Raw genomic sequence first — 25,139 nt, 5'->3', positions numbered from 1 at the left:
ATAACAATTATCTTTGCGGCAGCATTCTAAATTCATATGAGCCAGTCAAGACTGTATCAGTGGCACCATCAGCCTAATTGTTCAGTTTCCACAATAGAATCTCTTTTGACAAATATTACAATTTTCTTATTCTGGGTTTATTTTGAGAATTTTCCTATCTTGTAATGGGAAAAAAGTATCACAGCTACAAGCAAGCCTGTAGCCCTTCTTGAACTTGTGGGACATAAATGGAGACCTATTTCCTGCACCATTTATTTTCTATAAATGTAAAAATGCAAAAGTTATATTTCTTCTATATGAGCTTTATTTTCCTTCTAACACTGAATGCTTTAGAAAGATTAACTGCAGATACATGCATTAAAATGTTATCAAGCTATTTGCATTTTTAAATGAAATAACTGCAAATTGTTTCTTCTTTCATTTACCGTCTGAAAGCTTGAGTTTCCAAATCCTTATGCATGTGATTAGGTTTGCCTTAGTAGGTCCTACTGCTGCTCTCTTTTTTTCCCCTCTTGCCCAGCTTCTTCTCCCAAGCCAGGAAACTGCTCTGCTCACTAAGCCCCTGATTCAATGAAGTATTTAAGCATAGGACTTAGTACTTGGTTGAATTGAAGACCTAGGTTCCTAGGATTTCACCCTTAGCCCTGCATTCAGTATCCTGCAGTGATATCGGAAACTCAATCAAGGTCTGCTAGGTAGGCTTCAAATTTAGATTTAAAAAGACTGATTGTCTTATCCTTTTATAAGTTTAAGGACTGGAATATTGTGGCTTTCATCCAGATCTCATTGAATTCATTGGGAGTCTCATGGAATCAGCCCCTCCAATTCAATTGAAATGTTACCTGGGAATTTCAGTAGCACAAGTACTGCAACATTAGGCTAACCATGAGAACTACAAATTTAAACTGATAAAAAAAATAAAAATTGTTTCTCTCCCCCATTGTCTATTTTATTCCATTATTATATATTTAGATTCCTAAAATAACTAAAAGGCACTCTCAGTGCCCTCATGTTCCTAAAAATAATGCACATTAGTCAATACCAGAGAGTAAAACACTGAATTAAAATGCAACAAATAAGTCCTAGCCCATGTTTTGGAAAGCTCCCTAGATTCTTTTAACTAAAATATTAGTATGAAAAGTGTATGCATTTATTGAAAGAATATTATCATACTGGACAGCATTCTTCTAAATCAGAATAGGAGTACAAGTTCCTTTGCTGTCCTGTGTACATGATGTGATCTACTGTCAGTGCAGAAACAGCCTCCAGTTTAGTGACTTTTTGCACACAAGCATATCCATACTCTAGCAGAAAGGTCCACTGTAGCTGTATGTTTTTGCCTGGGCAGAAGGATTGGTTGATTTGAATACAAGATTCCTGAACTTATGCCATTGCAGGTAATTTAAATAACAACTTTTCAAAACTTTTATGTGAGGGCAGAATTTGTCTGTTGAGCAAAGCATTTTTCCATGTGTATAATTCCAGTTATGGTCAATTGGAGTTTTGCAGATAAAATTGCAGAGTACAGGCACACGTACATGAGATGTTTACTGTGGAGTTGCCTAGGTAGCGCTACAGTAAAGTCTCATTGTCTACATGTGCAGCCCTATTAGGCTTCAGTAAAGTAATAAATGCTGCCATAGGTTCATAGTTGTAAACACAAGTACTATCCTACGGCAGCATTATTTAGTGCACTGTAACTCATGGGACTGCAGTCCCAGGCACACGTGTAAATGTGATGCCTGGGAGCAGTAAACTCCAGCACAATATGTGCCAGAGTTTATTGCTTCATATTAATTGTATGTGTAGATGCACCAAGTGAAATCATAGCACCTATAAAATAACCCTCAGTTTCTACAGAAGAATGAAACGGACTGCTACTCTTCTAATATGTGCTGTTTCCTCTGCCATTGAGCAGGATTCCCTGCAGTGGTGATGTATAGGAGGTGCACAGGGGTACACGTACACCCCCTGAGAGTGCTGGTTTACCCCCTGACAGCAGCATTCCCTGCTTAGGTGACAGGCAGGGTGGGGGACAGGTGAGAGCACACAAGAGTGCCAGCTGGGGAGTCAGGGCACCAGGAAAAGTGATCCCTGTGGCTCCCCCAGTAGCTGACTGGTCTCTTGGGGGGGGGGGGCAAGTGCCCCCCCGACTCAGGAGGCACCAGTTGCCCATACTTCCCCAAACAAACTTTCAAAATGGGTATACAAATGCAAAGTCTCAAGCATTACTGTTTCAGATATCAGCACAGTCACCTTCTGATACCCCTGTCCATGGGCAGAGACAGGATTTTGTACAGGAGCAGTGATCAGTGCTATAGGAATGGTTACACCCCTGTTCCCAGCTTCCTAAATTTTGCCAACCACACCATGAAAGCAGCACATGGAGACTATTTTTAAGTCCCCAAAATCAGGTAATAATCCCCCTCCTTCGAATCTGTGCTCAGTGGTATGTCTCCTCCCCCTGTCCCGTTCCCCTGTTCTCTGCTCTCTGCTGCTGTCCGTAGCTGCCCTTGAGGGAGGAGAAACTCCAGAGCCAGTCCTGCTCCACTCCAAATGGATAGCATAGGAAGCTGGGCTCAGTTGGGGACAGCGACAGCAGCAGTGGTGACAGTCAGGTTCACCTTCTCTGAGCCTACTCCCAGGGGATTGTGCAGAGAGGAGGAACTCATGCATCACTGCTACTGTCCTTGGCTTTCTACACAGCTGAGCTGGAGTGGAGCAGCAGTGACTGTGGAGCTTTCCCATCCCCAGGACACCTGGGACCAGCAGCAGTTATGGGCAACAAAGTGGAAATGGGAGTGGGGAAAGAGACATGCCACTGAGCACAGACGGGGAGAGGGGGATTCTTACTTATTCAGGGTTTTTAAAAAGTCCCTAGCTGCTGCTTCAGTGGTGTGGTCTGAAAGTGGGGTGCAGCCATACCACTGAACCTGCTTTGTACCATATCCGTACACGCCTCTGTCCATATCCTAAGAAGGTCAGAATGACAAAGACATTATTTCTTCCTGCACTTGCCTTGAGCCCAGCTCTGAACAGTATGAATCTCCAGCCCCCACAAAAGTAGTAGTGGAGGAGCCCCCTGGAATTCTGGAAGAACAGGGAATATACTGTTGAATTGGCACTCTCCTACTTCTCCAGTCTCCAGGTAGGTCTGCTGCCTCCCACTTCATAAACAGAAGCATGGGGCCCTAAATGATTAACAATATGTTGAGTATGGTACCACACATTAGGATATTAACATGTACATAATAGGTCACCCACATGGGAATTTTAATACTTCTTACTAATGCTATTTCCTTGACACAAAGAACTTGGTCTGATTCCCCTAGCCTATCAGTATAGCCTGTGAAATAAACAAATGATGTCATTCACTAAGGAGCTATCTTCCATTATAGTAGAAACCCATTATAAACTCAGAGTCTTCAGTGGAAATATGAAGTACTGTTTAAGAAACCCAGTTCCAAATTCCCAATTGTCCCACAGTTAAGATATGATACAGACGATTTTCTTTTTTAAAAATGAGAATTTTGTTGCCAATGAAAGGTGTGTATGCATATAACTATGTTCAAATTTTATAAATATTTAGTGGAACACCTCAAATTTCCATAAAATTGGGGAAAGCAATTTATTCTGTCATCAGACTGAGGGGGCACATGGACATTCTGGATTAAACTGAATTTTAAAAGTCTGATTTTTATAGAGTTTATACTGTATGTGTATTAAACAATCTATATAGCGATTGTATCCATGAGATAAATTTATCATGTGCCTTTGAGCACCTCACCTGTACTGTGCCCACTAATCCACCTCCTCTGAGACTACTTCTAGCAATCCAAACCTCTGAGCAACTTCAAAGAACTGTCATTTTAAAAAGTATCAAAGCCCTGCTGGGAAAAAAAAGTTTCTCCCTTAGATGTGGAACAGTCTCTTCCCTATGCATTCGGTAAAAACTATTAACTGATTTCAAGCACAGGATAGGCAATATTCAGGTTATGATAAGTAACCAATTTAATTCACACTGCTTCATGATATATCAGAAGTATTATACTATTAGAAGTGGAGGGAAACAGTCCCATCCTTCTAGTACAGATTAGCATTTGTTTCTGTCTCTGAACAGTTGAGATGGATATCCTTTGAAAAAAAGGACCCTCATTTCTGTTGATGAAAGAAATTTATTTCTAGCCTTAATCACAAAACAGTGGGCATTTATACTGCAACACAACAATGTATGGAAAAACTATTTTTGATGTTTTATAAATTTCTAAAATGCATTAGTCATAATTTTTCTCTGTCATAGAAGCATCAAGTGGTGGAAACACATGATTCTAAGCCTGTCAGCTTCACACACAGGGGGACATGAAAAATAATATTTAGAAGTTTTTTTGCAGAATATGTGGCATAGTCAGAATGCATAGCAGTTGTGTTGCCATTTATTTGGAATAAGCCATCTACCTTAGTCATAACTTTGTCACTTGTAAGGCATACCAATACAATCTGAATCATACCATCTTATTCTTACATTTCTAGAAGACAAGACAGCATGTGTTTTTAATATATGTGAATGTGTGTTATAAATGGCATACATATCTATAATTATATATCAGGATCTTATGTGCAGCTTGTCCATGCTAAATGGAAGTGATAAGAAGTACAGTTTCTATTTGTAGGGAAGGCCATACCACCAAATTTCTCTTGGAAATATCTTTAGCTGGTATTTATTTTTAAGCTTCTAAAATTATGCCATATATGAGTTGATTATTAGGGTTAGTGGAAGCATGGCTAATGGAATCAGTATCATGGCTACAGCAAGCTTTGTGAATTCTCACTGCCAGTTTTCTGCATAACTACACTTTTGTCACTCAAGCTGCACAGAGGTACTCCAACAATTAATCCTAAACCTATGGGGGGAGGGCTTTTAATGGACCTCTTCTAGGGATCTTGTGTTAAAATAGAAAAGTTCCCATGAGTGAAGTGTAAGTTAGCTTTTCCAGGAAAAAAAAGGAATGAATTACATTTCTCTTCTTGTCCTTTAAATGAATAGCATAGTTTGGGTGAAATTATCGGGCAATTGCATGCCTTTTATGCAGATAATGCTATTTGATGAAAGCGGTGTTTTGATCTGCTGAGGATAATACAGATCCAGGGTTGGATTCATTGGTGAGAGTAAAGCTGTCTTCTGTGATAACTTCATCTCAGCATGAGGTCAGACGGGGAAAACTGGGATGGGGGATTAAAAAATGACACAGTCGGAGCAGTATTCAGTTCCCTGCTGTGCTCCTGGCTGCACACTATAGCTTATGTTTCTGATCTGTTATGGTATTGTCTGCTTTTCTCTCCCGGAGCAGAAAGAGATTGCTTAAAACTTTTCTTTTTTCAGCTAGAGGGATTAGTTCGGTGCATCTTTTTTAATTAAAGAAATTGTATCTTTTTCAGTGTAATTTAAGGCCGCACTAAAAGGCCATCAGCATTCATAACTTAGTACTATTAACAGTAACAAAGCAGAGTCAGACATTATAAATTTGGAAGCAGATATCAATATGTAGAATCTTTGAGGGTTAAAAGTGATGATTGTTCCTGTTCCTAAATATATGATAGTAAATGAACTACTTTTTAAAACTTTTCTGTGAGTTGGAACTTCACACAGCTGAGTTTTCTTAATTAAATCTCCATGATGACAGCAGAGTGGTTTTAAGAATACAGTATAATACATAGAAGTAGTTTTGAGCATATTTCTTCTTTGGTTTTTCTATAAAAAATAAAAGTAAAAATGGCATCAGTTGAAAACATTTGTGAAATACACTGAACTTACTTTGTACAGTATGCCTTCCTAGACATCTTTAGCTTTATTTCAGGTTTTGCAACAGCCACTAGCCTTATTAACTAGGTATATACACACACAGGCTAAATAAAAAAGATCAGACAATGGTCAGTATGTATATATTTGAGTTGAATTTACAGCACAGTTTAATGAAGGTTAATGGCTAGAAACCTCAAATGTTTCAAATAAGGCCCATATGGTGATCACTTTACAAAGCATACAGGGACTTGTGCTTAGGTTGCAACATACACATCTCCAACTAAATTCCATGCCAGATCAATTAGAAACAGCTCTTCTGAGCAGACAGGAACAAACAGAGATTGTTGCCACTAAACTGCCTGAACTCCTGTCTTCTAGAAATGAAAGCAGTCATCCTGAGTACTATGTATTTTACTATCAACGGTCCAAGGAAATTTAGAAAACAGTAATATTTTATTAAAATCTCAGTTTAGACACAGCAGATAAAAAGCAATTAGCATCCAAATGTATCAAAACTGAACAGCAGCTCACCAGGTCCCCTCAGAGCTTTTAGTATTTTCCAGACTTCATTTATAAGTGATATGTTTATGGTGGGGTGAGGGCAGCAAGAGAAAAAAAACTTAACAACTTTGGTCTACTTATTGCCTTCCCCCAGTGCTGTAATCTTTCAAAAGTATTATTTCTTGCAAAATCCAGCTATGTTTGAACAGTTAATTTCTGGAGTTTGTTGTAATGATTATTAGGTTTACTTTCAAACATGTTTCCATCAAGGTGGGAGAATATCATCAGAAAGGTTTAAAAAATCCTTTAATTATAGATATGAGTCTTACTTATAACAAAGTCTCATTGTCCTTACACAGAAAAATACCAGAGGTTCATAAATTCACCATAAAATTGATGTATGCTGGAAAAGACTAACTAATCATATATGAAGTATGTATATTAATTTCTGTCTGACCGGAAGTAATATACATTTGCATTAATGGGTACAAGATTTTCTGGAAGATTGTTGCACCAGTCAGTACTGCTCCTCAAATTTCTCATTGTGTTGTAATACACATGATTCAACCAAGACAATAAAGGCACTTTCTGATGGCTACTAATTAGGAATACAAAGTGATTAGGAAATAATTATGTAGTTGTTTATAAAACCATAAACTTACCTCAGTCAATAGCTCCAAGTTCAGTAGGAGCATTATGTGAAAGCCACTTTTTTTATTCTAAATGACATGCAACTCCTTCAGGTTCTTTTATGAGAACATAGTAAAGAGGGTCAGCAGTTGTGTGTAGCTAAAGCACATCATTTTCACCAAAGGTCAGCTTCACATATAGCATTGGTTTATGCAGTGGAACACAAACTAATGTAGTGGAAAAGCATGACCCCCATTTAAAGGTTGATTTGTATGATAATCAGTATATTCAGTGACTCCAAAATGAATGTATATAGGGCCCTATCTTGCCTTAATTAAGGTAATTAAGACATATTTCCCTCTGCAGACAGCCATTTAATTTTATGGCTTGTCAGTGATCAGATTAGAGTATCTGGTTTACAATTTTGCCACAATTTAACACCCAAAGAAAATAAATGTCCTGACTTATTTTTTGGCAGTAAGAGCTGCTAATGAAAACCTGTAGTAATGTCTGTGCTGTTTGTGGGGATGTTTTAAGTTTAATTTACTTGGTGCTCACTGTGCTCTTAATGCAGTATTAACAGATTATTGTAAAAATTGTAACTACCTCAGGTACTCTAAGCTGTCTAGGCCATCTGATTCTCTTCCAACCAAAGAATAATGTGTGGTGCGTTTGCTAATATAACAATGAGTTCTCGCTTTAAAAAGGCTTGTGTTAAACCTTTGCTTTAATCCAAAAGTATTTCTGTCCACTTTGAGGAATGCAGCACCCACCACAGCTTGCTTTAAGACCTACACTAAGAAAGATTTCAGCTCTAGAGCAGGATGACATTTGCAGAAGGTACATTCAGAGCATATTAAGTCAGGTTGATCCACAAATATTCATTTTGGTAATGTGTTGGACTGCAGTAATAACAGTAAAGTATGGTTATGAAGTCGAGAGGCCATCTTCTCTGAGCCTTGGGGAAACCTGATGCAGAAGTGCTGCGGGATGCAGGTTCCCCATAAACAGAGGCAGACTATAAAAGGGCAGCAAAAGAGAGGAGACAACTCCTCTGTATTTGCAAAAGATACTATGTAGCTGTTAACTCAGTATCAATCTGAGCCTACACAGGGATTCAAAAAAAAAAAAAACCAAACAAACCATGAGGCTAATTGTACCAAGAACAAATGGGAATAGTAACTGTCACATTATGGTCAGCAACAAGATTGATGGACCAACTGAAACCGCCCCCCCTCCTTCCCCCCCCCATGCTTTATCCTTATCCACAGTAATGCACCGAGCTAGCTCTTTAGATCCCATATAGGCAATCTCTGATCTAACTGCCCTAAACCGCATCTTGATGCTTACCCCCAAAGCAAAATCGGTGGTTAGAAACAATTTCCTCTTGTATAAGCTGTATTTCAGTGGCATTTGACAGCGAAGGGGCTTTGTGTTATTTCACTTTCAGACACTTGAGTATCTTAAAAAGTGGAGAAACAGCAAGTGCTTCCAAGCTTTGTGCTGTTGCCCGGCGCATAAAGCCTGAGCTAACGCACGCAGAAGGACACATTAAAGTAATTTAGCAAGTTTGAAAAGTGCATAACTGTCTTGAATTTACCTCCTCTTCGGGTTTTATTGGTAGATTAGTGCTGGAGCCAGCCTGTCTTGTGTCAAAGACCATTCTCCTCTCTCTCTTCTGAACACCTAGAGCCCAGAAAAGAGCAAGATTTATTGATAGTCCCATAAAACGACGTCCCCCAGCTGAATTAATCGAGGCAGTACATATTCTCTTGCACTTGCACGACAAAATTAAAAGCTTATTAGCAGCCTAAAACAGTAAAACTTCTTAAAAAAAGGGGGGGGGAATGAAAAGGCTAGGCGGTGATTTCAGTAAGTTTAGTCACATTTAATGGCTGACATTAGAAGGATACTGTCCCAGAGAGATTTAAAACAAATGTGACTTTACACTTCTTAAATTAGTTTAAACTCTGAAGGCTGAAATTTAATTAAACTGTAGTAGGCTAATAATACTCCTTCGGTAGTGTTAAAGTTAGGGTACTAGAAACAATTTACTATGAACTTCAAATCTGCCTTAATCAGTAGTTGACATTTGTTGTTTTTCCGCTGGGCTTTGATCCAGGCAGAAACTGCGGTGTGTGTCTGTGCAGCCCGGCAACGTCTTCATTCACTGGGGCAGGAGGGGAGAAAAACTTCGGCTGGGTTCTAGCTAAGTCGATTTGGCTAAGGCAAAGCAAATGCCTTGTCACCTTTCCGGGCGCCTTTTGCATGTTAACAGGGGTGTGGGCTCAACACCAGCGAGAACAGCCTCTTTCTTGTCACGGTAGAAGAAAGCAGATGAAAGCAAGAAAAATGGGATCCAAAGTCTTGTTTTTCAGTTCAGCTGCAAGACTGAACTTCATCCTGCACGCAGGCACTTACTATGCCTGGTAGAAATTCGGGTTTAACACGTCAAATATGCTTGGATATCATACCAGTGTGGCATCCTTCACATTTTTGGGGTCCGCTCCCCCCATTCTGGTTGCTTTTCTGGTAGGGACCCCAAATGTGTTTTAATCGCGAGGCAGGTTTAAAGTGCTCGCTTCTCTTCCTGGATTTCCATTGCACGGTAAGTGTTAAAATGATCCAGCCCAGGAGGGGTGTAAAGAGAACCTGGAGAACTGTTGCTCGAGACATATTTATGTTTCCTGCCTCTTACCCTGAAATCCCCACCATTTAAGTAGCGCCACCCGCACCCGAGCCGGCGGTAAATTATTCATTCCAGACCCATTGCTTTATTTTTAGTACCTCCACGAACTTATCTACAACTGTTTGGAGGCATTTAAAGCCCTGAGCTCACACTGCTGCAACTTGGCCGGAGCAGGAAAGAAAGTCCTTTCTAGCAGAAAATACCGGGACTGTTTGCTGTTAGGTGGAGGCTTGGAAATGACCCTTTGGGTGCCCACGTAAGAGAGGGCTGAGTCAGGTGGATTTGGCTATTCCACTTGCTGCAATGTGGGGGTTTGATCATGCGGAGAGATGATCGGTCCTTTTTGGAGCAGGACCTGCTGTAATGTATAGGGGGTCCTTATGCAGATACCCTGTCTCTCACCCCCCAGTGCAATGAGAAGCAGAGAGGGGAAACACTGCAGAAGAGAGACTCGCTAGGTGGATCACAAGTCGCAGCAACAGCTGCAACAGACTTACTCCTGTTCCTCGCTATTGGCGGTCATTTCCGATCTGGGGAGCAGAAGGAGCTTGCTTAGGGGGTGCGGAGATAACATAGGGGTGCGTCTAGCATCATGGGGTCGGGGGCTGATAGATGCATCTCAGATGGGGGTGGAAAAATCAGCCGTCCCGTAGCAGAGAACTTGAGCAGAGTTCAGCTTTTGAAAGAGCCGGGCTGCCTGGTTCACACTTCACGTGGCAAACTTCTCTCGGGCAGAGAAAGGGGGAAGGAGACTTGTCTCCCTGTGTCGGGGTGGGGGGAGGCGTGCAGGGGTGTCAGTGCCAAGGTGAGCCTGCTCTGCCTTCCTGGCCTTTGGCTTCGGGGGGCAGGGTCGTGGGAGCAGGAGCAGCGGGGGCTGGAGTTGTCCGCCGTGCCTGTGTGCTTGTGTCTGCAAGCGTGTATATGTGTGTGCCTGTGTCTATATGCGCGTGTGTATGTGTGGCTATACGTTGGTACCTGCGAGTGTGTGTATATGTGTGTGCGTGTGCGTGGATGTTTGCGAGCGAGTCTGTGTGTCTGTGTCTTTATGTGTGCATGCGTGTGTTGTGCGGGTGTGTCTGTGTGTCTATATCTGTGTACGTGTCTGCGAGTGTGCGTGTGTGTCTTTACGTGTGTGTCTTTACGTTTGTGTCTTGGAGTGTCTATATGTCTGCGTGCTTGTGTCTATACGTGTGTGTGTGCGCGTGTATGTTTGTGCCTGCGAGTGTGTATATGTCTCTGTGTGTATTGGTGTGTGTGCGCGCGCGCGCTGGGGGAAATGTAGTTGTATTTCCAGAGGAGAGCTTCTATACGGGAGCCCGTTGCCCTGGAGAAGAGGCCCAGAACCAAACACTCCAGCTGTTCCGAGCTGTTGTGTGTGCGTGTGGGTGTGGGTGTGCGTGTGTGTGCGTGGGGGGGGGGAGGTCTAGCCGCTGCCACGAGGGCTTGGGGCTCCTGGCGCGGCCCTGCAGACAGGGGAGGCTGATGCTCGCCCCCCGCGTCTCAGTGAGCATCGGTCTTCCAGGCAGCGCTGTGGCTCAGTCCTTGCCCAACCCGGGGAGCAGCAGAAGTCTTGGTTCAAGACTAGGAAAGGCTTGGCTTGCAGGGGGAAGGCAGAGCTCGGTGTCCCGGCCAGCCCTCCCCCGGCCCGGGCCAGAGCAGAGGAGCACACGCGTGCCCACACTACCAGTAGCAGTAGCGGCAATCGCCATCATCCTAACGCGATGGGGGTGAGGCAGTCCCCCGTCCCCCTCCCCCCCGGCGCCGCCGCGGGGAGAGGCTCTGTCATGGAGCCGTAAGTTCATTAGCGTTTGCAATCAGCGGCGCGCAGGCCCCTTCATCAGGGCAGAAAGCCGCGAAGCGCCGCTCATCAGCGCGAAGTGCGGGTCGCGGCTGACCCCCGCGTCGCGGCGCCGCCAGCGGCGCCCTGATTGGACGCAGCATGGGAGCGCGGGGGAAGGAGGCCCCGCTCCGCCGGGCCCCCGGAGCAGAGCCTGCGGGGTGGGCTGCGCTCCGCCGCTCCCGCTCCCCGCGGGCACCCCGGTGCGGCGGCTGAGGCGGCGGCATTAAGTGTCCCCCCCGCCCCGAGGGCAACTTGGAGCGCTTGGCCGCCCCGGTGAGTAGCGCGCGGGGTGCGGGGCGGCGGACAGGTGCCTGGGCCGGCTGCAGCTGGTGCATGTGTATACGTGTGTGTGTGGTGTCGTCTCGTCTCGTCTCCCCCCGCCCCAGCCCCCCTGCACAACGTGGCTGCTGCTCCGCCTCCGCCGCCGCCGCCTCCGCCTCCTCCTCCTCTCCCGCGTCCTCTCCGGCGGCGGCAACTTTTGCAGCCGGCCGCGGCGGTGCGGCTGCCTGCTCGACACCCCTCGGCGAGGCGGGGGCCGGCGCTCGCACACGGAGCCGGCGAGAGGCGGCGAGCGGAGGGAGCGCGGCGCCTGCTCCGCCGCGCGGGGCGATGCTGCCGCCCCCAGCCTGGCCCTGCCGGAGCCGTGCGCCGGGTAAGAGCGGTGGAAGCGGGGAGTCCCGCGCGGGGGTGGGCGCTGCGCCGAGAGAAACTCCAGCTAGGGGCCGGGAGGAGCCGGTTCCCCGCGCCAGGAGGGGCGCCCTGGCTCCTGCCAACTTCCTGCCTCTCCTCAAGTCACTTGGGGAGACTTGGGAGGGAGAGGAAGGGGGCCAGGCTCGGCTCTGCGCTTGGAAGGCAGGAAAAAACCACCCACCCCAACAAAAACCAAATAAAAAAACCCCGGTCCTAGTTTGGCTCGCGGGAGCTTTGAAACGCACAGACCTGCTTGGCTTGTGATGTGCAGGCGGGAGCCCTGCCTTTGTGGCCGTCCTCTCAGAGCTGGGCAGGCGGCCGGGTGGGCTGCTCACACGGCAGGGAAAAAAAACAACCTGGGCAAGCTTTACCTGGTGGGTATATTTCCCCCTCTCTGTTATTTAAAAAAAAAAAAAAGAAGGAAGAGAGCAGACAGGAATAGGGGTTTTAGTGAGCTGATGAATACCTGCCAGTGGTGGCATATGAGTGGAAGGGACAGTGACTGCAAGGAGATTTCAAAGTGTGTGTGTGTGTGTGTGTGTGTGTGTGTCCGTGTCCGTGTCTGTATATGTGTATCTCTCTCTCTAGATGGACTTGGGTTTCCTCTATTTTGGTTCCTCTTCTTTCTCTCCAAAGAAGATGCTTTGTACACTCCATGCTGTAACTCCAGACCCTTATGCAATGGGATAAGAAGTTTTATACGGCAAGCAATTTACCGCATAAAATACTTTTAAAAAATGGAATAACTGTGGAAATGGGATCATAAAAGTTCTAGTACCGGTCCCTTCTCGCTGTGGGTTTCTTCCGTTGCTAGGTCGAATTTTCAAATTTGATGGCTCACCTGAACATTTAAAATAGTCTCTCTTTTGCAAGAGGACTTTAGTAGTTTGTCATCTGTATTAGCCAAGTGTTATCGGCATCGGACTTTAACATCCTTTAACTTTTTACATTGGTATAGATCTGTTTTCTCTGCTATCTGATTTATTACAGATAATATTTATAGATGCACAATGCTTTGCTTTACGGTATGGAAGAGCTAAAATGTATGCACAGGGTTTTAAGTGTAATATTAAAGTGAAGAAAGCATCTATTTAAGATCAGGGATAACACCTGTATAAGATAATCAGTGAGAGGAATTTAAAACCGTAGAGACTGTAATATGTACTTTCTATGAAGAAAATAACAGTCCTCCCCCCAAGAAAATCCCCCTGAAGTTCAGAATTACTAATCTATGCATAAAAAGATTATGAAAATGTTTCAACACATAGGGTAGTAAACTGAAACATGCCTGTATATAATGGGAAAAATGTACTGAAGGGTCTTACATAAACTATTGATTATATAAAATGTAAATTACTTAAAGTTGTCAACACATTGGACACTTTTTTTTTAATATTATACTGCTGTGGTTTGTTGTCATAGACCTGTAGGTTACCTGCTTAACCTGGTAAGTTAGGAAACTTCAATCTTTTTAAGGGTACTCGTGTATGTAGTTAGATAATTTGTTTTTTATTTGTGTGCATGTGGGGCATGTAGAGTGTTTTTTTTTAATTTAAAGGAAAACTGAACTAATTTATCATGAGTGAAAACAGGGGAGGAAAGGCATGGTTTGCTGGAAATATACGTTTCACTAGCTTAACTTGTGGGGTTTTGTTTGTTTAAAACATATGGCGGGGTGGGGAGGGTGGACAGGAGAACTGCAAAATAATGTTCATAATCTAGTTAGCAAGTTAAGACTGGTACTTCAGTTATGCCTCTCTGAGCCAAGAATAATTATCCTCTGTACAAACAGCAAAGAAAACAGGATATAATACTAGAAAGTGGGTTTAAAGGGATAAATTGAACTGCAAATGAACAGCAGGTATCACAGATAACCCATATAAATATTAGGAAGTAAAATTTTGAAAGTACATTTTCTCTATCATCTCATAAAAGTGTTAGTTTAGAAAATTATCAGTTCAGTTTTACAAGATGCTGAGCACCCTCCACTCTTAACTGGAATCAGTGAACCCTATGCAAAGCTCTTGCACATCAGTGAAGAAATTCCCATTTACTTTTATGTGGTTTGGATTAGGCCAGGTAAAAACTGAGACAACTCAGCATCCTACAGGATCAGGTTCTGTATATGGAGGGACACTGGGCTATGCAGACTTGAAAGAAAATGCAAGTAACCCTAGGGTGAGACCTAGAGACAGAAAATGCTTGAATTCTAAAATTAGAGTGAATTTATTCTGTTTTGTGTTCAACATTTGTCTAAATTCTAACTTGTAAAAAAAAAAATCGCCCACCCAAAACATACTGCAAGAAGAATTATAAAGAATGTAATATTATAAAGAATAAGATCTTCCAAATAATTTTACATTTGAGAGATTTTCCTATGTATAATTATTGTATTTGCTTGATTAGATTTACAAGGGTAGGTATGAAATACAGTATACATGGAACAGAAGGACACTGAAACTAGAAATAAATAACATTCCTAATTCTGTTTTAAAGATATTTTGCTCTATTGCCTGTTTTGCTGTAACTCCTTTGACAAGTTTACTGTGCTAACAAGTGTAGTGAGATTTGTGATTTTTTTTTTTAAATAAACTGAAATTAGTCCTTCTGGAAGTTTATTTAGTTAGAGGTTGTTCATCAAAGAATTCCATTGCGTTATCACAAATACTTTGATTTGATGAAAGAAACTTCTTCCTAATTCATTGAACTAAGGGAGCACTTTTGAGGCATGTTGTCTTTCAGTGCCTGAGTGACAAGTAGCACAAATACAGTATCTTGTAGTATTCAACATAAAAACAAACACTGTGATTTTATGGTATTATAATGTTAATCTATAAATGTCCGTTCAATTTATAATAAAAATTTTCAGTTTGTAATAAAATTGTGTTTAAAAGCCCACAGCTAAGGTGGGTTTCTGCATTGTCAGCTACACAATTTTTTAAAAGTAAATCAGTTTAAAGGTACTGTAACCTCCAGAACTTAAAAGAGTAACATAAAAGAATTGTGCGCTTTAACACGGCTTTCCTTTTCTTAGTTCTAAAACTGATTAATTGCTATGTCTTATAAAACCTGATTTATATCATACTTTTTTCATACCAAGCATTACCATTATGAAGCTCTCCTTATAATTGAGATTAATGTTTCTGAGCAAATAAGTGGTTTGGAGGGCTGCATTCATTTTGAGTGCTGTTCTAATCAATTTTAGATACAGCATTTCACAATGTATCAGTCTGCATCCAAACCTGCCTTATTATGTAGAATTAACTTGTTGGTGATTGATAGCAAGACTGCTCCATCTTGAGAAGTCATTTGTTTCAAAACAAGTGTTATGACTTCTAAGAGTTTCAGAGTATAGGGTCACACAACTCAGGTGCCCTTTCTGTGGCCTGATTTAGCATGATAGAATAGTTTAAAAATGAGGCACCTCGTCAAAAAAAAAAATCCATGCACATATATTTTTAATGTTGTCATTGAACTATTGTTTAGGTTCAAAGTCCATATTTTAGTAGAATGCGAAACGATAGGTATAATATAAAAATAATGTCTTGCTGTAACACCACCTGTCTGCAAGACTTTTTTTTAGAATAATTGTCTTCTAGAGAGATATGCATATTTTTAGCTTCCTAAGCCAAAAGTACCATGAATGGTCTTTGTGTACAATGTATAAGCCTACTGCTGTGTGACTTGACTGTATGAGGTGCTAGTTATAACACAAGCAATGAAAGGTAATACACAGGGAGATAATTCTTTGCCCTTTTCTAAAAACAGTAAGGATAGTGGATGTTCATGCCCCTGCTGTGGTATTTGCATATTATGTTTTCTGTCTGCATACCTTCTACCTCATCTTTATCAGCGTTTTGTTATAGACAAGAACTGCACATTCAAATATTACTGCTGAGCGTGATATATAAATATTTAAAGTTCAGTACAACCTATTCCAGGATGTTAATATTAAACCAAGTTCATGTGCTGAACGAGGGCAAAGAAAGGAAGGGGTAAGTTCTTAAAAATAACAAACAAAAAGCCAGTGAGGTGTACCAACTTTTTTTTTTAATCTCTAGTTATAAACAATTATTTGTTTCTCTGTATGGCGTACCCTTTATATTTAAACACATGGATGATAATTCTTCAGTTTGGAAAATGGAAGTATTTTTGTTATCTCTGGAGTACCGAATACAAGTGTTTTCAGAGATACAGTTTTACGTAATCACAGGATCACAAACTGAACATTTTTGCTCTACAGTTCTTTAAGTAATTCTGCTTAATATAGAAAAGTCAGTGTTAGCTCTTGAAGACCCGCATACGTCAAATTGCAGTAAATATTCATCTTAATACTGTAGTTGACATAGATGCAACAGGGACAGCAATCTTTAGAAATATTCCAAGGCACAGAGTAAAACATTCCACATGTTAGCTGTATCTTGGAACCTTTTTCTAGACTGAAATGCGTGATATATATTTTCTCTTATGCAGTGTATTGAAATTTGTCATAAGCCTTTCTTCGTATAAAAGTGATGTACATTAAGTTCTTTAACTGACACAAGGCAGAAAATTCAGAGTTAAGAGTGAGACATTGCCATTGTAGTGCCAAGGTATGTCATGGGTCTTGGAACAGGAGGAGGTGTGTGCGTGTGGGTATATGTGTGTGTATACACAAATGAGCTTAAGACCAACTACAAACAAGTTAAAGATCAACTGGCAGCCCTTGAATTTGTGGCTGTCATTAGTGTAATACAGTCTTTAGTGTTATCTACATTTAGTTTGCATGTATCTGGACACAAGTTAATTGTAAACGTTAATGCATATCATTAGACAAAACAAACCATTAAATTATATCCAGGAGACTAGAAAATGTTGAAATAAATTCAGTGTTGCTTGACATCATTTGCATATCCACTGAAATCATTAGGCCTAGCAAGGATGCAAATTATTGTGCAGTTTGGCTGCTTTAATGCTTATACGTATTATGTTCTTTTATAGTACAAATGATCAGTGTGTAATACAGTGTAGTGGCTATTTTAGTGTCCTTTTATTTTAGTGTCCTTTCTCCTCATTCTATGAAATCCTTGCGCATGCGTGTGTGTGCTTTTAAGAAAAACAAACAATTATGTTTTGCCAAATTTTTATTAGTTTCTTTGGTAGGAAAAAATAGTGTGTACAGAGACTATTTAAAATGAGAATTTTCTCTCCCTCCTATCATTTTCTTTTATTTAACCTACTAATTGAAACTGTAGTGGTAGTATGTCTTAATTATTTCCCTACAAAATGGTATAAAAATTACAGTAATTTTTTGTTCAAAATGTGATTGTCAACTTTTATTTTTTGTGTTCTTTAAAGTATTTCTTCCCATAATAATGATACACATGAAGCTAAGATCAGTATAGCCCATTCTTTATTGAGAAGGAAAAGAAAACCGAGGCTTCAGTGCATGATTCACAAGCAAAGAATTGCTGTCCCTTTAATGTGCAAACGTAAAATATGCATTTTCAACCCTTCTGTGATGTTCATTGCTTTATGCAGCAAAGTCATTGGATTTTGTAAACTTTTTAGATATCACTTTTTTGAGAAGTAACTTTTTCTGGTATAAATTAATATTTAATCCCTATATTTCCTTTAAATTTCTTGCCTAAAGATTCCTTTTAGACTTAAAAAGTTTTTAACACTTTGTTAATTTTAAATTAATTGCCTGATTTTTAAGGGTCCATTATACTTTGACATCAAGATATAAATCTTAACGTGAATATATGCTGCATGTCCATCAAGGTGGCAGTAGACCACTATTTAATATCTAGTTACAATTTTAAACTAAATTTTTTAATATTTCTGAGATTTAATTTTATTTACCTGAGTTTAGAAATTCAGTGTAACCATTTAATATATAAAATACTGATTGATACTGCTTTAAGCATGGAAGTAAGATGATTATTTCTATAATAAAGTAAGAACCAGGAGAGATGTTTGGAATTTAATATGCATACTGGCAACAAGAAAAAAAATCAGTTATCTACTGATGCTGGCATCTGACTTAAATATGTAGTATAAAAACAAATCAGCACTTTGATATGACAAAGTAACTATATTACTTACTATAAGCAAGTTGAATTTTTAAAATAAAAATAGTCCTTTTTCAATAGCAGTAAGTTGAACACCACAACAGTAAGGGTCTGGGATGTTTTATTTCTGTGTTTCAGATTTTACAGATGTTGATAGCTTAAGAAGACTACTGCCAGGGCAAAAATTGGTGAAGTACGCATATAAAATATGTGTTTCCTTCTCTTGAGAGAACGGCAATAGACTACCACATTTTGGAATCTTTAAAATAAATTGAGCTATGTAAACAGCACATTATTCACCATGAACCAACTTAGCAAAGGATAAATAGTTTCTTAAAACATAGGAGTCCTTCATGTTGTTTGTTTTGGGTCAACGAATAGTCAGAAGTAGAAAAGTGCAATGGTTAAAGAAACATTATTGCTAATAAATGTTCATTACAATTAGTAAACAGAAAAGCGCAGAGTACTTTGCTTAGTGTTCAGATTTGGGATCTGATCCTGTTCTCATTAAATTCAATAGCCTATTGCCACTGACATTTTTCACTATTCTATCATGCCATAGATATGTTGCTTTCTAAAAAAAATTAAGAGACTGGTCACAAAAGTTTATTATATAAATAATGGAATCAGGCTCTTAAATAATAGGAATAGGATCATGTCCTAATTACCAACTAATATCAGATGTTATATTTATTTTAGTTATTATGCATCAGAATATGATAAAATTATTTTAACTATAAAGTTGATAAGTAACACTGAAACTTGCTGTAGTTCCTTTAAAATTAAGTAGTTTTTACTTTCCTAGCAAACCTATAAAACATATATAGTGCTATCAGTAAATTTAATGTTAGACTACTGTTACGGGCTAAAAATTAAGAGGACAAAATTAAGTGGGGTATGTTTGGATTGTTTTGTTTTTTTCATAATCCTTTAAGGACTAGTGAGGCATGAGAGTGGACTTGATGCTCAAATGGTGTAAATGGGCATGCTTTCATTGAAATCAACACAGTGATGGTGATTTATATCAGCTGAGTTTCCTGCTCATGGTCTCTATGCATATGACAAATTATCAGTGGATAAAATACTCCTTAATTTCTATCATTTCTGTCATAAGCAGAATATAAGCAATTTAAGTCTTTCCACTCATAGCATGACATTTTTGAATGGATGCTGCTGCTTTGAACATTAATGTTTTTCACTGACCTTAATTTTGTGTTTAAAAATAAAAGATTGTCCGTGCCACTGTTAGTGAGGTTGACAAAGCGGAAAATAATAGTCAGTATTGAAGTCAGTATATTTTATCTTTTTAAAATGTCCTTTTTTATTTACATCACTGAAACATAAAGCATTTGGTATCTTTCCTATCTCTTCTCAGGTGATGTTTCCCATTTCCATGTCAGAAGATTGGGTAGTGGTGTGTGAATGCATGTAACTAATGGACGAACATTATTGAACCTATTAGTGTCCACTGTGTATTGAAATTTGGCTGAGAGTTAGTGGGCATTCATAAAATCTTATAGAAGTGGCAAGGAGGAAAAATCTTTGGAATGTTAATAATTGGTCAGGAATAAACAGAATGGGATGTAGTAGGATACTGGGTGAGGTGTCCTCCCATTGGTGCAGAACCATGAATTCAAAGTCTTACTCTTGTGCCAAAGGCTGGCCTAGTGGATCCAATACTAAGTGGATTCTTGGTCATTTAGGTGAACAGAAATGCTGCTAACCACACATTGTTCCCTGGCATACCATTGGCTATTGCAGTAATTTTTATTCAGGGTGCCACAGGATCCTTCTGAAATTGCTGTGCTGCCAGTCTGTGTGCTAGGACATAAGCCATTGCTCCTCTTCTCTCCTGGCACCAAGTGACCCAGCATCCGACAGACAAGCAGTGCCTGCAATTGCTTCTTGCCCCTGTATTCCTGGTAACATGCCCTGCTCCATAGTAACATGCCCTGCTCCACATGAGGCTGCAGGGCTGCACTTTTTAGCCTGACTTGTCCTCCTTCCCTTTCCTCCTCTCCTTCTCTTGTATTTCTAGGGCTGGTAGGAGGGGCTCTGGTTGCTGGCACTGGACCCCAAGGAAGCAGTGCTTCCCTTGGGTACAGACCGTGGGCTAGGAGGGGGCAGATAATGGAAAAAGCAGTGGGGTGAGGGCCTCTTCCCTCACTGCCCTCCGCGCCCCCCCTGCTACAAGTGATATTTTAGTTCAGTGGTTCTGAGCCAGGGTGTGCCTAAATTCCAAAAAATTAGGAGGGGGCATCTCAAGGCCAAAAAGATCCACTGAGAACTATTGAGAACCATTGGGCTGTACCTGAACTACAGTAACCTAATGGGTTGTTGTGTCAAGTGGACCCTTTGAATTTTAATCAGCCAGATAGTGGCTATTTTACTTTTTTCCAAACTTTTTCTCAGGAGTGTTAGAGATTTACAGCTTGTATTTGACAATCAAACTCACAGACCTTTAGGTGAGACTTCAGATCTAATTGTCTTTCATCCGTAACTAGTTAGCAAATCAGGATTTAGGGTAATGGAGCCATTCAGCAATATAAGTCTTCATCTCTTATTTTGAGCATGATTTAACACGGTTTTATTGATCACTGTGTCTGTGTGTGTGGGGGGGTAAAGATTATGTAGACTGTATCAGGTTTTTAATGGCTTTTCACATCTTATCTCAGCATTGTTAGTGCAGTAGACTCATGACATTTATAGTTGGATGAAATTGAGAGCTAGATATAAATAGTTGAGAGAAGCTGAATTAAAACGAGTCTTTCAGGCTGTTCTGTATATGAATACTGACCAGAAAAAATATTTGTCTAAGCAAGCAGCACAGCTTGATGATTTTTCCCCCTTTCCTTTTCTGGTAAATTGTGTACTGCTGTGATTTCCATAAATATATAACTAAGTGTCATGAAGTATTGAGCACCTCTCGGAAGACAGGGTCCTAAACTCTCCGTGAGGTAAGTGGGAGGTCAGGATGCTTGATATCTTTCAGCCATTTTCACATGATTAGGCTGTGTGGAAAGTCCTCATCCTAAATGGAAATGTTCATGCTTGTGCCGTATTTTATAGACCTTCCATCCATTTTAGCCAGTCAGTTACTTTTAGTAATTGGTCTATAAAAAGAAAAAAACTAGAGAATCATCTGTGAATGAATAAATTCTATTGTATTGTTTTGAAACTTGAAAACAGTAAGTAGAAGCACTGTGTTACAACTGCAGCCTCCAAAATACTTTACTGAGAAAAAATGCCTTGGAGCACAGGAAAAACTGGAATATTAACAGTTGTTTAGCATGAAATAGATATAATTATGTTGTTGAACTGTTTAAGTGCCTCACAGAAATGCATACCCATATACATCCTTTTAATAAAACTGAGTTCTAAAGGTTATTTTATTTATTTCATGAAATGACCAAACAAAGCTAATTAGGGCATGATATGAAATATTAGCACTTTTAATGATATGTTTAAATATAGTACAGTCATTAAATCCAGTAGACTGAATATGTGGACCTCATAAATAAATGCTAAATTATAATACAAAACACACCATGGCTAAATTAATTAGTATATTTAATCAAGGGAATTCCAGCTAGGCTGCATACAGTATAGACATGTATTTATTTTCTAAATTTAATATTAGCTGCATAGGTCAACCCTCACTTATTTAGAGCAGCAGTACTGCAAAAGTTTGAATATCTTCAAAGTGTTTTATGTAAACATTTGTTTTTGAAATAGGATATTTTAACTGTTTGATATGGTGTTATAAATGAGGGACCTGAAAGAGATGGCAAAAAATTGTTTTCCCGTCCCTGTGAGATGCCATAATCTAGTTCTTTGCCTGTAAAGGACAGAAATGTTTTTACCCCTATGCAATATAGTCCAAATGAGGAATTCAGCATATTTAAGCCTACTTTAGGAACATCTTCAGAATATTTTGTATTTAATTATTTGGAGCAAACTTTTTTGTAAGTTACTAGTGTACCTTATTTCATTTAATTATGAAGGATAAAAATATTGGTGATATCACTACTTGAGTTCAGGGGGAGGGAATCCCCTTTGAAAGCGTTGTCCTGATGAAATCAAAAAAATACTCTGAAGAAACTTAAATTGTTAATAGGGATGGATTTTCCATAGTCATTTTTTTAAATTAACAGTAACTGAGCAGTTGTGTGAATTGTCGGACAGCACTTTCCTGTTACCTATTGATTCTAGAACGGAATCATTAAATTAGATCTATTCATTTATTTTGTGTATTTCCATCTATTAGCTTACTCTTGGTCTAATACATATTTACAGTGAAGTTTGGCCTCAGGATGTGGGTATGGAATGCACGCTGTCCAAATGTGCTGATGACACCAAATTGTAGGGCGAGGTGGGTACGCTGGAGGGGAGTGACAGAATCCAACTAGATCTAGACAAATTAAAAGTGCTGGGAGGATGTGGATAGGATGGAATTCAACACAGACAAGTGCAAGGTGCTGCATTGGGAAAAGGAACCAGCAACACATCTATAGGCTGGGGAACACCCTTCTTGTCAACACGGTGGCAAAAAGGGATCTTGGAGTCATTGTTGACTCCAGGACGGACATGAGCTGCAAATATAAGGAAGTGCTCAGTAAGGTTAACCGCACCTTGTCATGCATCTACAGATGCATCACAAGCAGGTCCAGGGAGGTGATCCTTCTCCCTCTATGCAGCATTGGTCAGGCCACTGTTGGAGTACTGCGTCCAGTTCTGGACGCTGCACTTCAAGAGGGATGTGGCTAGCATTGAGGGGGTCCAGAGGAGGGCCACTCACATGGACAAAGGGGCAGCGGGGCAGGTCCTACAAAGAGAGGCTAACCTATTCAGCCTCCACAAGAGAAGGCTGAGAGAACTTGCCAGGGGGTACCAGCGAGAACTGGGGGAGGCTTTTTTCCCCTGGCATCACCCAGGTTTACTAAGAACAACGGCCACAAATTGTTAGAAGGTTCAGACTGGACATCAGGAGACATCACTTTACAGTTACTCCTGCCAGGCTCTGGAATGGGCTCCCAAATGAGGTGGTATTCTCTCCTACCTTGGGGGTCTTCAAGAGGTGGCGGGACAAATATTGGCTTCAGTGATATGACCCTGGCACCTGTTCCTGCCTGGGGCAGGGGGTCGTACATGATGATCTGTTTAGATCCCTTCTGATCCTAAGTACTATGAATACATGATTCTCTCTGGGTGAATCTCTAATTTGTTCATAGACAGCAATTTGTGATGGTAACAGCAGTACAGGTAGAAGAGAACTGAGCAGTTTTTGCCTAGTTGTTGTTGAGCCCAATCCTTTGCATCACTGCACCTGTAAACTACTTACATGAGGTGGGGTTGCTCTGGTGAATAGGGGTTATTCATGTCAGCAATGGTTTGTTGGAATGGGTTTGTTGCTTTTAAAGGAATATCTTTTTGGGGAGAGGAGGGGTGAGGATAAGTTGTGATTTCTTGGTGAGGGATTATACAGTGGATCTTAAATCTGTGATATGAGGATACAGCACACTGAAGTTTTATTAAATACCACCAGACTAGCAATTGCTTAATTTCATTCCTTTAAGAAGTTAGTGGGGGCGTTGCATAAGCCATTACACTTGCTTGAATAATGTCAGAACTGGGACCATACTCCCTTCAGGTTTGGTCAAGTGTAGCTTCACTGGGATGATTTAACTTGTTTGAGGCAAATCTTTGTCTACCCACCCATACTAAATAGTCTTTTGTAATTTAGTGGGACTATTTGTATGACAGAAGCAGAATTAAGATCCCTTGTTATATACAGTGGAGACTGTTTGAAGAAAATAGTAGAGAGATAAAAGGAAAAAAAATAAATAGATCAGACAATTTTGTAAGTTAATGTTTTTGATACATGTTTAATATGATGGGTACTTTACAATGAGAGTATTAAAAATATCTCACCCCAATGTCTAACCACTTAGACTATTACATTAGAAGTACTGAATTCCAAAACGCTTTAAGTGTTAATAAGATATTAATTAAATATCATTTCAGGGCAAACTGATGAATACGTGCAAAAAAATATGATCAGCTTTGCTTCACAGTTAATGATGTTCATTTTCATTCAGTCATAAAGCTAACAGACCTAAAACATATTAATCATTACTTTCTGATTAATGATTACTTTTTGTTTTCAGGTACATTTCTATATTCTGAGAACAGATGAAAGATGGTAGTACCTGAGGTTAAGATTTCTGCAGCTTTGCAAACATGTAACATTTTTCAACAATATTTTGTACTCTTCCTAAGCATTTTCCTACAGTTAGTCCATATAAAGGCCATGCAACAAGCATTAGAGTTTGTAGTACTGGATTCTGAATCAGTAAGGTTCTCCTTGGGGAGAAGAATAAAGAAAACAGCATTATTGGTAATAACTTTCACTCCTTCAGACATTTTTTCCAAATGTAAAGAGAAGTTTATACAAAACTGGAAGGTATAATTCCTGGCCAGAATTTTCTTTAACAGGAATTACACTGATAGGAAAAGAGCAATAAAACGATGCATCTTAAAGGGCTTCTTTAATCTTGGATCCAAACATCTGATTTTTATGCTTTATGATCAAATTATAATATGTGCAATTGCAATTAGTAGACTAGATGTGATCCAAAAATATAACTCTGTCTTCCTACATTAACATACATCAGTGTCCTGTTTGAAGTAAATGAGACTAGAAACATGCAGATAATTTTGTATACCTCTTAGCACGCATAAGATTTTGTCTTTGCTCATACTGTTCCAAAAGGAGCAGTTGTGCACTAATTTTAGCATTTGTACATAGCCATGATGCCAGTATTATTTACCAGATCTTTGTAAACATTTTGATCAAATGTAATTCAAGATGTTTTTAGTTAAAACTTTTTAGCAAGCATTTCATACATTTAATTTTAAAGGGTCAAATGCCACTAT

General features: G+C 40.1%; 1 protein-coding gene across 9 annotated transcripts in view; it reads left to right on the top strand.

Moving 5' to 3' along the window:
- TENM3 (teneurin transmembrane protein 3) overlaps positions 1 to 25,139 on the top strand; it is a 2,356,642-nt gene that overhangs the window by 1,749,592 nt on the left and 581,911 nt on the right. For 2 of the 9 annotated variants that reach the window (XM_090036136.1, XM_090036137.1), the window contains exon 1: positions 11,916 to 12,112. The exons of 6 other annotated variants lie outside the window; for them this stretch is intronic. The gene's annotated coding sequence lies outside the window, so the exon portion shown is untranslated. Of the gene's footprint in view, positions 1 to 11,596; positions 11,734 to 11,915; positions 12,113 to 25,139 lie in introns of those variants that run through there. One more of the 9 variants, XM_090036138.1, reaches the window with a different exon arrangement.

The sequence above is a fragment of the Crocodylus siamensis genome, chromosome 2, assembly GCF_052110815.1.
Source record: "Crocodylus siamensis isolate JL-2025a chromosome 2, ASM5211081v1, whole genome shotgun sequence".
Taxonomy (NCBI): Eukaryota; Metazoa; Chordata; order Crocodylia; family Crocodylidae; genus Crocodylus; species Crocodylus siamensis.
Note: the sequence above shows the minus strand (reverse complement) of the source record. Positions and strands in the feature narration are given on the sequence as shown.